Raw genomic sequence first — 13309 nt, forward strand, 5'->3', positions numbered from 1 at the left:
AGACCCGAGAGGCTGAGGGCCGAGGCCAGCTCTGGGGCCTGGGAAGGTCCCTGCTGGGTGTGCCGAGACAGGAGCCCGGGTGGAGGCCGTGCCCGCCTGGGGCTTCCAGGGCGTGGGCGCTTCTGGAAGAGTGCGGCCCGAGGGCCTCCTGGGACAGTGGGAGTCTTACCCACACTGCCCAGCTGTGCGACTCGGGAATGAGGTTTTACATTGTGATTAAAGTTAAGTTTCAGGAGCCAGCGTGGCTGACGGCTGCAGGGTAGACGGTGTGGCTCTGTGTTAGAAACGTCTACCGCCCTGGCCTGAGAGACCGATGCCCGCAGGGGCCCTGGGGTCTGCCATGCTGCCCAGCCATGAGGATGCACTTGGTGCCCGGTAGACGAGGCCATTCAGAGCGCCCGTCTGCGCCTGGCACTGCCCTGGGTGCTGGAGGTGGGCACAGAGCTCACCTCTACCACCGAGCCTCCACTGCCCAGGTTCCAAGGACCCGCCCCCAGCCACAGCTGGCTCAGTTCTTTTTTCTTAATCCTCACCTGAGGATATTTTTCCATCTATCTCAGGTAGAGTGGGAGGAAGGAAGAGAGAGAAACATCAATGTGAGAGGGACACATCGACTGGTTGCCTCCTGCACAACCCCTACCAGGGCCGGGGACTGAGCCCCAACTGAGGTACATGCCCTTGATGGGAATCAAACCTGTGACTCTTTGGTCCAGGGGCCGAGGTTCTAACCGCTGAGCCAAACCGGCCAGGGCACACAGCTGGCTCAGTTCTGCATTCCAACCTTAGAGTCTGCCCATGGCACCAACCTCCCTGAATCACCCCCAGCCCGGGGTGTGGCAGGAGCCCCAGGACAGGTGGGCAGGGAGATGCCAGCACCTGCAGGCCTCCTTTCTGGGCCCTTCTGCCCGGGGTGGCTACGCACGCCAAGCTACTTAATTGTCAACCCAAAGCTTCAGTTCACTGCGGTGGAGAAAGAGGGCGCGGCAAGCCAGCAAGTCCTAGAGGTTGGCTCAGAAGTGACATGTACCACCTTCAGGAGGCCTATTGGCCAGAACTAGTCCCGTGACCCCGCCAACTGCAAAGGAGTCTGGGAGCAGGGGCGCCCACGAGTCTGAGAAGGAGAGAAGGGCAGCACTGTTGGCGAGTGGGCCGAATGCTGCCGCGGAGGCCGGTCCAGCCCCCACGGTCAGCTCCCAGTGCCTTCCGCCATTCTTGTATAAGTCACATGGAGCACCCCAGCTGCCCGGGTCACCACCCACTGCAGGTGAGCTGCCCCAGCACAGGGATGGGACCAAGGACAGTCCCTGAGCCCCATGCCAGGTGGACTCCTTGGGAACCCCGTGCAATGGCTCTGTCCTGCTGTTCTGCGTGGAGGTCTCCACCTGATCAGACACACAAGGGGTCGGGGCAGAGAGGGGACAGAGAGAAGGAGGTCAGGAGAGGAGGAGGGTGAAGCGATGAGAACACTTCTGACAGATTCAACGGTGGAGGTCAGTGCTCCCCACCCCCACCCCAGGTGACCGCCAGAGGCTACAGGCTGTCACGGAACCAGGTTTCATGATTGATAGTAGCTTCCTTTTCTCGACAACCCGGTGAGATTAACTGGTCCGTTCAACACACCATTACTGAGTGCCTGTATGTGCCAGGCAGCCAGCGGGGTCTCAGGACCAACGGTGAATGAGACAGATCAAAACCTGGAATTCGTCTTCTTTTGGGGTGGGAGGAGCAGACAGTCCACAACACAAGCATCCGGGAGGGATAACCGCTCAGGAAGCATGATAAAGAGAGACAAGAGAGAATGCTGTTTATACAGGTGACAATGGACCAGTCCTGGGGGAGGGGAAGTCCTTCTCCGTGGTGGCAGGAAGGATGGAGGAACGGAAGGCTGGAATGCAGCTTAGTTTGGGGCAAAAATATGCTCAGCATAAAAGTGATGTCTGGGCCACTCCTTTTAACCCTAAATTGTTTCCAGTCAAATGACAAATATCCACCAAGCCCATCCTGGGGAGCCAGGTGCCGTGTGGGTGCCGGGAGGTAAGTAAGAGTCAAATTGCTGGGCCCGGCGGAGCTCACGGTGGCGTGGGAGAGACAGACCTGGAAACAGGTGTGAGGACGCAGAGTGTGGAGTGTGATTTCACAGGGCGGGTCGCTCAAGCTGTGTGGCCATGGAGGTCCAAGGATGCCTCCCGGGAGCTGGGGCAGCTTTACAAAGGAGGTGACTTTTGAGCTGGGTCTTGGAGGATGAGTAGGAGTTTGCCAGGTGGGATCTTGAGCAGGAAAGAAACTTACTCATCCTAGGTGCCTACTTGTGCTGGGCAGCTGACCTATACGATCTCATCTAACTCTCAGGAAATGCAGGGTGGTGGAAATTATACCTCTATTACCGTTAAGGCTCCCGAGGTTCAGAGAAGAGGCTCGCCAAGGGCATGCAGGGTCGGAGCCGGCTTTTAAGAGATTGTGGTTTTCAGTCTCAGACTTACGCTTCCTCCATGACAGCACACCGTCGTATTGACCTGCGAGACCAGTGTCTGCAAAGGCCCGGAGCAGAACAGACACGCGTCATGGTCGGGCCAGCTGGGAAATGGCTCTTTTCCTGCCGGCCACGTGCACAGAGACTGAACACAGTGCACGGAAGGGGCGGTAGGTCAGGGAGGCGATGGATCGACAGGTTTTTTTTTTTTCTTTCAATGTTATAAGACTGATACCTCATTGTCTTTTGACTTCCATTTTCTTCTGGTAAGAATTCATCTGTGATTCTTTTTTTTTTTTTTTACTTTTTTTTTTTTTATCCTCACCCGAGGACACCTTTTGTTCAGGTAGAGCGGGAGGGAGAGAGAGGGAGAGAGAGAGAGAGAGAAACATCGACGCGAAAGGGATACACCGACAGGCCGCCACCCGCACGCCCAACCAGGGCCGGGGACAAACTGCAACCGAGGTACGTGCCCCCAGCGGGAACCGAACCCGGGTCTCTCGGGACCGCAGGCTGACGCTCTAACCGCTGAGCCAAACCGGCCAGGGCTCATCTGTGATTCTTATTGTTATTTCCCAGAATATGATGTTTGTTTTCTAGGGCTGCTTTTAAGATTAAAAAAACTATCTCTGGTTTTCAGCAGCAGCGGTAGGCAGCCTCCGAGATGCCCCCCAGGGATCCCTGCCTCCTGGTCTCCCCGCCCTGCAGGGGTCCCCTCCCCCTGCATGTGGGCTGGTGGTGGACAGGGCAGGGGTGAGGCGGCACTTCCAGCGTGGGTTACAGAAGGCTCGGCTGCCCTCCCTGGCGCCCGTCGCTCCCTTGCTGTGTTGTGAGTGGTCCTCTGTAGGGTTTGCATAGGACGCACCTGGGGGCCACAACCAGTGAGAAGCGGAGGGACTTTGGAAAGCCTTCACGGGAGTCCACAGCCCCACCTGTGATATTTGTATTTTTAATTTTTTTAATTTTTATTGATTTTTAGAGAGAGAGGAAGGGAGAGGAGGAAAGAAACATTGATGTGAGAGCAGAACATTGATCAGCTGCCTCCTGCATGCCCTGTACCGGGGATTGAGCCTGGAGCCCCGAATCCCGACCGGGACTTGAACCAGCAACCTTTCGGTGCTCGGGACGATGCCCAATCCACCGAGCCACACCAGTCAGGGCCCACTCAGGGCTTGACTGCAGCCTTCAGAGGCCTTGAGCCAGAGGCAACCAGTTAAACTGTGAGATCATCAGTGTCAGTTGTTTCAAGACTCTTGGTTTAGGGTCATTTGTTGCAATAGCAACAGGTGACGACTGCAGCAGGCCTTTGGGCTTTCACTGCGTCGGTGAGCTGACGTCATATCCCAAACCGGGCCCAGATTTCCCACAGGCGAGCTCTGCTCCCTCTGGGCTCCAGAATCTAGGAAGCCTGTGTTAAAGTGTCATGGAGAGGCAGCACCTGGGCATACAAACAGCTTATCGTTTGTGTTTTTCTCAAAAGAAATGTTACTGGCAGAGTCTGGGAAGAGGTCTCGGGTCGCTAAGCCACCAGCTTCCCCTTCACGGTAGCACATGAGATCAGGAGTTTCCACCGAGTGCTGGTCCAACTCTTAGGTCTATACACCCTGATTTACTTTTCCATCGAAGGAACACTCTGCATCCGCAAGTTGGTAGTGGCTGGGAGGGACTGGACTTATTTTCTGAGGTCATAAGGGGTCTCCACATTTCAGGTTCACAAAGGGAAAGCATTCTAATGAGAACTATGACACAATGCCTGGGCTCGTCACCGAGTGGAGAGTTTCTTGGCTCAAACAGGATGACCACTGATGGGGAAATAGTATCAGGCTGAGTTTATTAATTCACACTTATTTGTTGAACGCCTATATACTTCAGTTAGGAATTCTGTGTCATAGAAAAATGGACTAACAGTGGCTTAAACAAATAAAGGATTTTTTTTTTCTACCTAACCAAGAATCTGGAGGGAGTGGACTGGGGGGGTCTTGATTCAGAGGCTCAAGGGTGCAAGAGTCAGAATCTCTCTGATTTCGACTTTGCTCGTGGTTGCGAGATGGCTGCTACAGCTCCGGACATCACGTGTGTGTTCAAGGCAGTAATCCCTGCTGCTGAGAAAAAGCAGTATCAGCTGTCCATGTCCTTTCCCAGAGAGCAAAATCGTCCCTAGAAACCAGTGGTGTGCTGATCAGTCTTCAATTACTGGCATTCTGGGGGAACGCAGGAAGGAGGACAGTCCTGATTTGTAGCAGTCGCCAATTTCTGTGGTATAGATTCTCCTACCATATCTGATTTCAAGCGACCAACATGATGTTGGCTGCATGGATGGGAAGAATGTCAGTAGCACACCATCATATAGCATTTCTATCATGCAGTTATAGTAGATGCAACATTCTTCAAAGCACAGATAATTGTAAACTAGTAAAACAATTAGGAAGTAATTTTGAGTATTATCTTTGTTTATAATTTTTCACTGTAAGTTTATGTAACTTAATTGTTAAATAAAGACTGACTGTGTTTAACAACTGACTTGCAAAGTTCCTGAACAATAAACACTCAGTTCTTGTGGTCTGGTCCAAATTGGCTCACGGCCAGAAACCTTTCTGCCAACTTCCACTACAGTCTCACCGGCCGGGGCACTGCGACCCGGCCACCTCGGGCTGTAAGGGAAGCTGGGAAGAGAGAAGCTAGCTCTTTGGGTCTCTGTAGTGGAACACGCCAGGGAAAGCCGGACAGAAAGGAGAGAGGGGCAGCCAACCAGCTGACCGGTTGGTCTGCCAGTGGCCTGAGAACAAACATTGCTGGGCATTGGGAGGACAGCGATGAGCAGGACACATCGTTTCTGTTCTCATGGGGCCTTCACGCTCAGGGCAAGAGAGAGATTTTCAACAAATAAGTATGATGGTGACCACTGGCAGAAAAAGTTCAGGGTGCTATCTCTGAGTGTGTGTAATGGGGAGGGAACCTAGGTTGTTGCATTCATTTTTTTATTGTTTCATGACAGACGACCACAAACGTAGCAGCTGAGAACAATGTCCTCATTTCTAAACTCAGGTTCTAGGAGGCGAACGTGGCACTTCTGGCTGCGGCCTCTGCTCAGGGCACCAGGCTTCGCTTACCATTTCAGTAGCTCGCGTCCTCCCTGCAGCCTTGCCTGGGGTCAAGTCTACTTCCAGGCTCACTCAGCTTGATGCCAGAATTCACTTCCACGGGCCTGTGTGGCCGGGGCCCGGCTTTGTGCTGGCTGTGGACTGGAGGCTGAGGTCAGGTCCCACAGATCATCCACTAGGTGTGCTCCTCACAGCATGGCAGGTGACTTCTTCAAAGCTGTGAGAACTTCTCTGTCTAGTTTGTGGAGAGAAATTGTTATGTAATGTAACCTGACCACGAGTGACATCCCATCTCCTCTGCTACATCGTATTGCTAGAGGCTCACAGGTGCTGCGGGGGGATCATACCAGGGTGTGACTCACTGAGGGGGGTCACCTTAGGGTGTGTCTGCCACAATTATACTCAGTGCAGGGTGGCTACAGAACCTTCCTGGGGAAAGCCACATTTAGGGTGAGACTTGAAGGGTCAGTGGGAGTTGGCCAGATACAGAGAGAAAAGCATGTCAGGCAGAGGGCAGCACATGCCAAGGTCTGAAGCCTGGAGTGACGTCCTTAGAGTGAGGACTTCACTCCCTCAGATTCCTTTTCCTGACCTCTGCCTACACCCCCAGACCGCACTGGGACCCTGGCTGGAGAGGGCTGAGGGAGCTTCTTATGTTCGTGCAGGAGTTTGACAACTCAGATTGGAAGCCAGGCTTTCAGTGGTGTGTGTGAGTGCATGTGTGTGAGCTGAGTGTGTGTGTGTGTGCTGTGTGTGTATGTGTGTGAGCTGAATGTGTGTGCTGAGTGTGTGTGTGAGTGCATGCGCATGTGCTGAGTGTGTGTGAGTGCATGCGCGTGAGTGCATGTGTGTGTGAGTGTATGTGTGTGAGTGCGTGTGTGTGTGAGAATGACTGTGAGTACATGTGTGTGTTGTGAGTGCATGTGTGTGAGTGAGTGAGTGTGTGTGAATGTGTGTGAATGTGTGTGTGTGCATGTGTGAGTGCACGAGTGAGTGCATGTGTGTGAGTGCATGTGTATGAGTGCATGTGTGTGTGAGTGTGTGTGAGTGAATGTGTGTGCATGTGTTTGTGTGTGCGTGAATGTGCGTGCATGTATGTGTGAGTGCATGTGCATGTGTGTGTGAGTTCATGTGTGAGTGTGTGTGTCTGCAGGGAGATGGGGATGGGATTTGCTCCAGTCACTGTCGAGACCTTATCCATCCATCCATCCATCCTATCAGCATCCCGAGTGCCTGCAGCGTCCTGGGCCTGTTCTGGGCCGACTGGATCAGAGGCGGACCCCTGCCTTGTCCTAGAGGCCAGCCTTCAGATGGAAAGCTGCTGCGACTGAGGTTGCAGCAAGCAGGTGGAACTGCAGAGGCTGCAGGGGACGAGGGAAAGAGAGCACCCGAGGAGGATTTCAGGTTTGAACCTGAGCCACTGTGTGGATGGAGAGGCCGAGGAGAGGACGGAGCCGGGAAGAATGTGGAGCAGCAGGTTGGGGGCGTTGAATAAAGCGCTTTGTTTTGGCCCTGGCAGGTTTCAGATGCCTCCTGGGTGTCTAGCGGGGAATCCAGGAGAGGTCAGGACCGAGGATAAGGATCCGGCAGTGACCACAGTGTGTTTAAAGCCTGGGAGGGCGTGAGATTTCCCACGGGAGCCCCATGGTGAATAGGAGGGTGGCCGGCTCAAACCGTGAGTCAGTCACCCCAACACCCCAACATGCAGAGGTTGGTCAGAGAAGGGGAATCCTGGATACTTCGGAGGAGCTGCTGGCGAAGTAGGGAAGACCCTGTGCAGGGCCACACGAAGCCTACAGAGCACATACTGTGATGAGGACAGAGGTTAGAGGTGATGGATGGTGCTCGGATACATGGGGTGACGGGAGGAAAGGAGGTTTGACACAGGAAAGGGTGGCAGCTGGGCTCCTGGCCCCTTTGTCAAGCGCTGAAGTGACCCTGAGAAGTCTCTGGTCCTGCTTGAAGGAGCCCCTTTAGGGAGGGAGCGCTTGCCTCCATTCCTAACGCTCCTCCCAGGAGCGCCAAAATGCTTGTCGAATGAATAAATGATGAACCAGTGATTGGGGCTCAGTGACTTGGGGCGGCAGGCGACCTCGCTCCTTGAGCCTCAGTTTCCCTTTATGTACAGCAGGCCAAGCCTACACACTTGAGTTCTGGGTTCGGGATGAGCACGGCCGGCTGAGCGGACTGCAAGTGGACCTTAGGCTCGGCCTCCGGGGATTGGGCCGCAGACGGGGCAGCTCCTCAGTCCGGCCTCCGCTCGGGCAGAACCGCCCCCGCAGCCCCGCCCCACCTCCCTTTGTTTCCCTCGGCCACGCCCCCTCCGCGCATCTCTCCCCCCATTGGTCGGGGGGCGGGCCCTGAATGCCGGGTGCCGCCGGGGGCGGGGCGGAGGGGCTCGGGCGGGGCGAGTGCGCCTGCGCGGTGCTCGAGTCCGGCTGTGGTAGCCTCGCGCCGGCGGCTGCTCCGCGGAGCCCGAGCCTGAGCCTTAGACGGAGACGGGCTGAGGCTGCGACGGAGGCGGCCCCGCCCCGGGGCTCCATTGTTGCGGCGGCCGCGGCTCTGCCGGCTGCTCGGTTCCGACCCACTCGGCCAGGGCGCCAGCGGCAGGGGGCGAGCGCTGCCGAGGCGGCGGCCTGAGGTGAGGCGTCGGGCGGCGGGCGGCGGGGCGGCGGGCGGCGGGCGGCGGGGCCGGCGGGCCGGGTCCCTGGGAGGGCAGGGGTCACGGAGCCGGGCGGGTGCTCGGCCGAGTGGGAGGGTCAGGGGCCGAGCGGGGGTCCGGGGCCGGAAGGGGGTCCCAGCCGGGCAGAGGTCCCGGTCCGGGAGGGCGGGGACGTCGGGCGGACGGGGGTCCCGGGAGGGCAGCGGTCACGGAGCCGGCGGGGTCCCGGGCGGGCGGGGTCCCGGGCGGACGCGGGTCTGCGGGCCCGCGGGGCAGGTCTGCGCGGGGCGCCGCGGGGTCGCGCTCGAGGTGGCGCCGCCGCCCTGGGCGACCGCGGGGCGGGCGCGGGGAGCGCACCGAGCGGCCGGGTATTGTTTGGCCTCGGGTGGCACCGAGGGGCTCCGCGCCTGCCGCGACCCTGCGCGGACCCGCGCGCGCAGGTGCCTGGCACCCGAGAAGTTGGGTGCGCTGACTCGGACCCCGCTCCCCCCCGGTGTGGCCGCCCCCTGTTGTCTGTGTCCCCGAAGGACGCTCGGCGTGGGCCCTCGCGCGTGGGGCGCTGGTCATCCTGCGACTAGGAGACTGGGCCCCCCCCTGGTATGTCGGGCTCACCGGGTCTCATTGAGAGTGTCTGCGGGACCCTCGATAGTGGGGGTCCCGGCCTCCCTCCGAGGGGGGCCTTGTCCCCCAGACTGGGTCACGGAGTGTGTGCGTGTCGCCGAGGGTGGCTTTGCGTGGACCTGCTCGTGTGGCGCCCTAGCCCTCCTGCGAGTTGAGGGGGGCTGCCCCGGCCCCTCCCCGCCCCCTCCCCGCGCAGCTTGTCCAGTGTGAACCCCGGCCTGTCCCCCGACGTGGATGTGTGTGGGGCGCGTGCGCGCGGCTTGGGGCTCTGTGTCGAGGGGTCCTTGTGCGGGTCCCGGTGCCTGTCGGGGTGTCGCGGGCTGTGCGCAGGGCGCCATTGGCCTGGGTAGGACTGCCGCCTGCTCTTTTATTTATCGTCTTATTTGCCAAATGAGCAGAAGCGGGGAGCGGCCGGGTTGGCCACAGTTCCGGGGACCCGCCTCGCTCCCTGGCGGGCCCCTGGGGAGTGCGGGGCTGTCACCGCACCCGCGAGGGCTCTTCGGGCCGCCGCGTTTCCTGCCCTGGCCGAGCCTGGGCGGGCGGGAGCCGGCTCTGATTGGAGGGAGCCCAGCCCCTCTGCCCCGCGCTTCTTGATTTCTTCCGTTAGGACTGGGAAGGAAAAAAATCTGGAAAAGCAGATTTAACTTTGCAGCTCTCGGCCGGCCGGGAGAGTGCAGGAAACTCTCCCAGAATTTGGCGGGCTGGAAATGCGCTTGAAGGAGGAGACTGCACACCCGCGGAGCCAGGCCAAGCAGTTAGAAGCAGAGGTCCGGTTTCCGAAGGGATAGCCAGGGTGAGGTTGTGGACAGGGAGTGGGATCTCAGCCTGCTGTCAAGGCCTGGCCTACCCTGCAGGCTCTGTATCTCCCGGCCACTTAAACAAGAAAGTGGAATCGTTCCTTTACCCTTTCATCAGACGGAGAGAAACCCATCATGGCCCCGAGAGGATTCTCTCCCCCGGGGGATGCAGAGTCCAAGACAGGCGTTTCCTTTTAGGAGCCTTGTGGTCTGAGATGGAAGCCTGGGCCAAGTAGCTGCGATATCCAGACTGAAATTCTTTGTGAACGAGATGATGTATGAATAACGGGAATGCAGGATGAAAATGTTAGACTCAGCTGTAGCTGCGAAGTCCAGACTTAGCATAGCATGCAGGCCCTTCTCGATGGTCATCTGTGCCCTTAACTCTCCCCGTCCCTCCAGCCCCAGCTGCAGCCACTCCAGCTCTGCTTACTCATTCTTAGGGTCTCTTCAAGACCTCTGAGAGCTGTGGTCTTGAAGGACCGGCGCTTAGCCCTGGTACCGCTTGATAGGCGCTCTGACAGGTGGGCACAATTTGTGCCCAGAACCTAGAGGAAGGAGGCCAATCTAAATGAGGTCTTTTTCTATGCAGTGCAGTTAAGTAGTTTGTGTGATTTAGAATCTGCAGTTCCTCAGCTCTCTGAAGGGTTCTTAGGTTAATGTTTGCTATGACTTCCTAGTGTCTGTGGCTCAGTGTAGAGTACTTGATTAGAATCTGTTGGGTCTGATTCTGGCTCTGGAATCAAGTCACTCCTTCTGCCTCGCCATCGCTCTTGGCTTTGTTTCCTCACGGTTGCGGGTCTTGAACTAGGGAAGAACCTCTCAGTCTCAGACCTTTAATTCTTCCAGCCAAACAGCAGAGGGAAGTTCTCTTAGTGGCCGTGCTCCAAATAAGGGAGATCTTTGAAAATGTAGTGTTTTAAAAAAGTGTTTTTTTCGAAGGGTGTATACTTGGTCTCAGAGTGAAGGGCCAGAGTCTTTGGTGGAAGCTTAAGCAGTTTGTTTTTATATTGTCCTTCATAGTCTTCATAATTATGTTTTACTTGCGACATCTGTACTATATCCAACTGGTTTGATGGTTTCCTTAATGAAGTAGTTGGTGCAGAACCCTTGCCAGGGGCCTTTCATCGATCTTTTGCGTGTTGTATGAAGTCTTCCAACTGTAGCTTCTGTATGTCCCAGTCTCTAACAGAGATTTTAATTTGGGGAGTCTGAAATAATGGAATTTTGGGAGTGCCTTGAGTAGGTGTACATAGTTTTGTGTAATGGTTTAAAACATAGTTTTAAATGGTTACTTGCAAAAAAAAAAAAAATGGGTTGTATGTTAAATGACTTAGAAAGCTCCAATTCTAAGGAATATAGTAGTTAATCCTTTAAAATATTCATCTCCCTTCCAATTTATCTGTTTGGTAAGATGAGAATTTGGTGGGCTTGATCTTCTTAAAGCCACACCCGTCTCTGCTGTTCTTATTTGGGTGATTAGAGGGATTAAAAATAGATGATAGCTGTTTGGTCAGGTAGTGATTCCACTGAATTACAATTTCACTTAAATCAGTGGGATTTTTGTCGTCTCTTAATTTAAGAAAAGTGCTTTGTTTATGTGCCATGTGGTTTGTTTCGTCAGGGACCTTATTTTAGGAGGGGTCTTTAGAAACAACTGCATTTCTTTGTGGTTTTCTTAGATTGTGTTACGATCATGTTCTCACTGAGGCTTAGCTAGTTCGTGCTTGTTCTGCACCGAGTGCGTCTGGCTGGGGGCAGGCCTGGTTCTGTATGAATTGACTGACTAGGGTCTTTCATGGGAGGGAGGGGATGCCTGGGACGGAGAAGGTTGAGTTTGAACTTCACTTTCAAAGTTGTCCTCTTGTTCTCTGCTGAAGGAAGACAGTGAACCTAACTCCTCCCTGGGGCCCAGACAGCTTAATTCACCCGCTTCAAAGAACTGATGGTACTTTTTTTTTTTTTTTAAAGATTATGATAGTCTGTAAATCCCCCTTTCCCTTTAAGTATCTTTTCTTTTTAGAATTATATTTTTGTTGATTTTTTCTTATTTATTTAATTTTTTTATTGTTGTAAGTATTACAGATGTGTCCCCTTTTTTCTTTTTTTTTTCTTTTATCCTCACCTGAGGACATTTTTCTATTTTTTGTTCAGGTAGAGTGGGAGGGGGAGAGAGAAAGAGAGAGAGAAACATCGATGTGAAAGGGACACATCGAGTGGCTGCCACCCGCACGACCAACCAGGGCCGGGGACAAACTGCAACGGAGGTACGTGCCCTTAGCGGGAACCGAACCCGGGTCTCTCGGGACCGCAGGCCGACGCTCTAACCGCTGAGCCAAACCGGCCAGGGCTGTCCCCTTTTTTCTCCCACTGACCCCTCCTTCCCGCTCACACCCCCCTCCCTTTGTCTTATTTGCCTGGAAAATAGAAGTTCAAAGATACATTTTTCTTAGACTATAGGTTGAAGTTTTTGTTGACCACTCCCCTCACCTGTCCCATATCACCTACCAAATGGTTTTCTCTTCTTTCTTTTCCGTTGTTAAGTCCTTATCATGTGTGTGTCTGTTATTCAGGCTACCCCAGAATCTCTTTTGGATGTTGGCAGGATGTAAACATACATCACATAGTAAAGATAACCAGTTCTTTTGGCAGGTGGCCTGGGTGAGGAAGTCGGTCCTTGAAGGCTCTGTCCAGCCAAGTACTCTCTGAACCTCAGTTCCCTGCTTGGAGATTTGAGGTCAGTGACCCCTGCCCTGTCAGGCTCAGGAGATTGTGCTGAGGGTACAATGAAATCGTGAATGCAGTGGAATTTCATACGTTGTAACATATGATGTTGCCAAGGATTTTTAGAAAATATTTCATTAAGAATTTAGTGATGGACATAGGCAATAATACTGTGAAGTAGGGGTGGGAGAGGGGAGGAGGTTGTCAATGAGGGGAAAAGGAGAAACATCTGTAACAAAAATAAATTTATTAAAAAAGAAAAAAGAAAAACAACTCATGGACATAGATAACATTATAGTGACTACCAGAGGGAAAGGGGGTGGGGGGAGGTAGAAGAGGGGGGATAAATGGTGACGGAAGGAGACTTGACTTGGGTTGGTGAATACACAGTGCAATATGCAGATGATGTATTGTAGAATTGTACACCTGAAACCTGTATAATTTTATTAACCAATGTCACCCCAATGAATGCAATAAAAAGGAAGAAAGAGTTAAAAAAATTTAACGAATCTGGGTTTTTCTTTAAAATTGCAAATGTTTAATATGTGGATGGTCTTTTAACTTGAGGTGTGTTAGACAGCTTCATTTAGGGTTGTTCTCTCTGTGTTTGATGTTTGGTATTTGGGGGACCCCTTCTGTAAGCAGGGCTGTTGAGTGTGTGCAGTTTAGTATTTGGGGGGACCCCTTCTGTAAGCAGGGCTGTCGAGTGTGTGCAGGTTAGTATCTGGGAGGACCCCTTCTGTAAGCAGGGCTGTCAAGTGTGTGCAGTTTGGCATTTGGGGGGACCCCTTATGTAAGCAGGGCTGTCGAGTGTGTGCAGATTAGTATTTGAGGGACCCCTTCTGTAAGCAGGGCTGTCGAGTGTGTGCAGTTTAGTATTTGGGGGGACCCCTTCTGTAAGCAGGGCTGTCGAGTGTGTGCAGGTTAGTATTTG

The 13309-nt window shown here is 54.2% G+C and overlaps 1 protein-coding gene across 2 annotated transcripts in view; it reads left to right on the forward strand.

The window, feature by feature from the left end:
* The first annotated feature begins 8160 nt into the window (after positions 1-8160).
* AFAP1 (actin filament associated protein 1) overlaps positions 8161-13309 on the forward strand; it is a 114849-nt gene continuing 109700 nt past the window's right edge. For both annotated transcript variants that reach the window (XM_036242003.1, XM_036242007.1), the window contains exon 1: positions 8161-8212. The gene's annotated coding sequence lies outside the window, so the exon portion shown is untranslated. The remainder of the gene's footprint in view (positions 8213-13309) is intronic.

This window comes from Molossus molossus, unplaced genomic scaffold (assembly GCF_014108415.1).
Source record: "Molossus molossus isolate mMolMol1 unplaced genomic scaffold, mMolMol1.p scaffold_m16_p_1, whole genome shotgun sequence".
In the NCBI taxonomy this organism is placed as follows: Eukaryota; Metazoa; Chordata; class Mammalia; order Chiroptera; family Molossidae; genus Molossus; species Molossus molossus.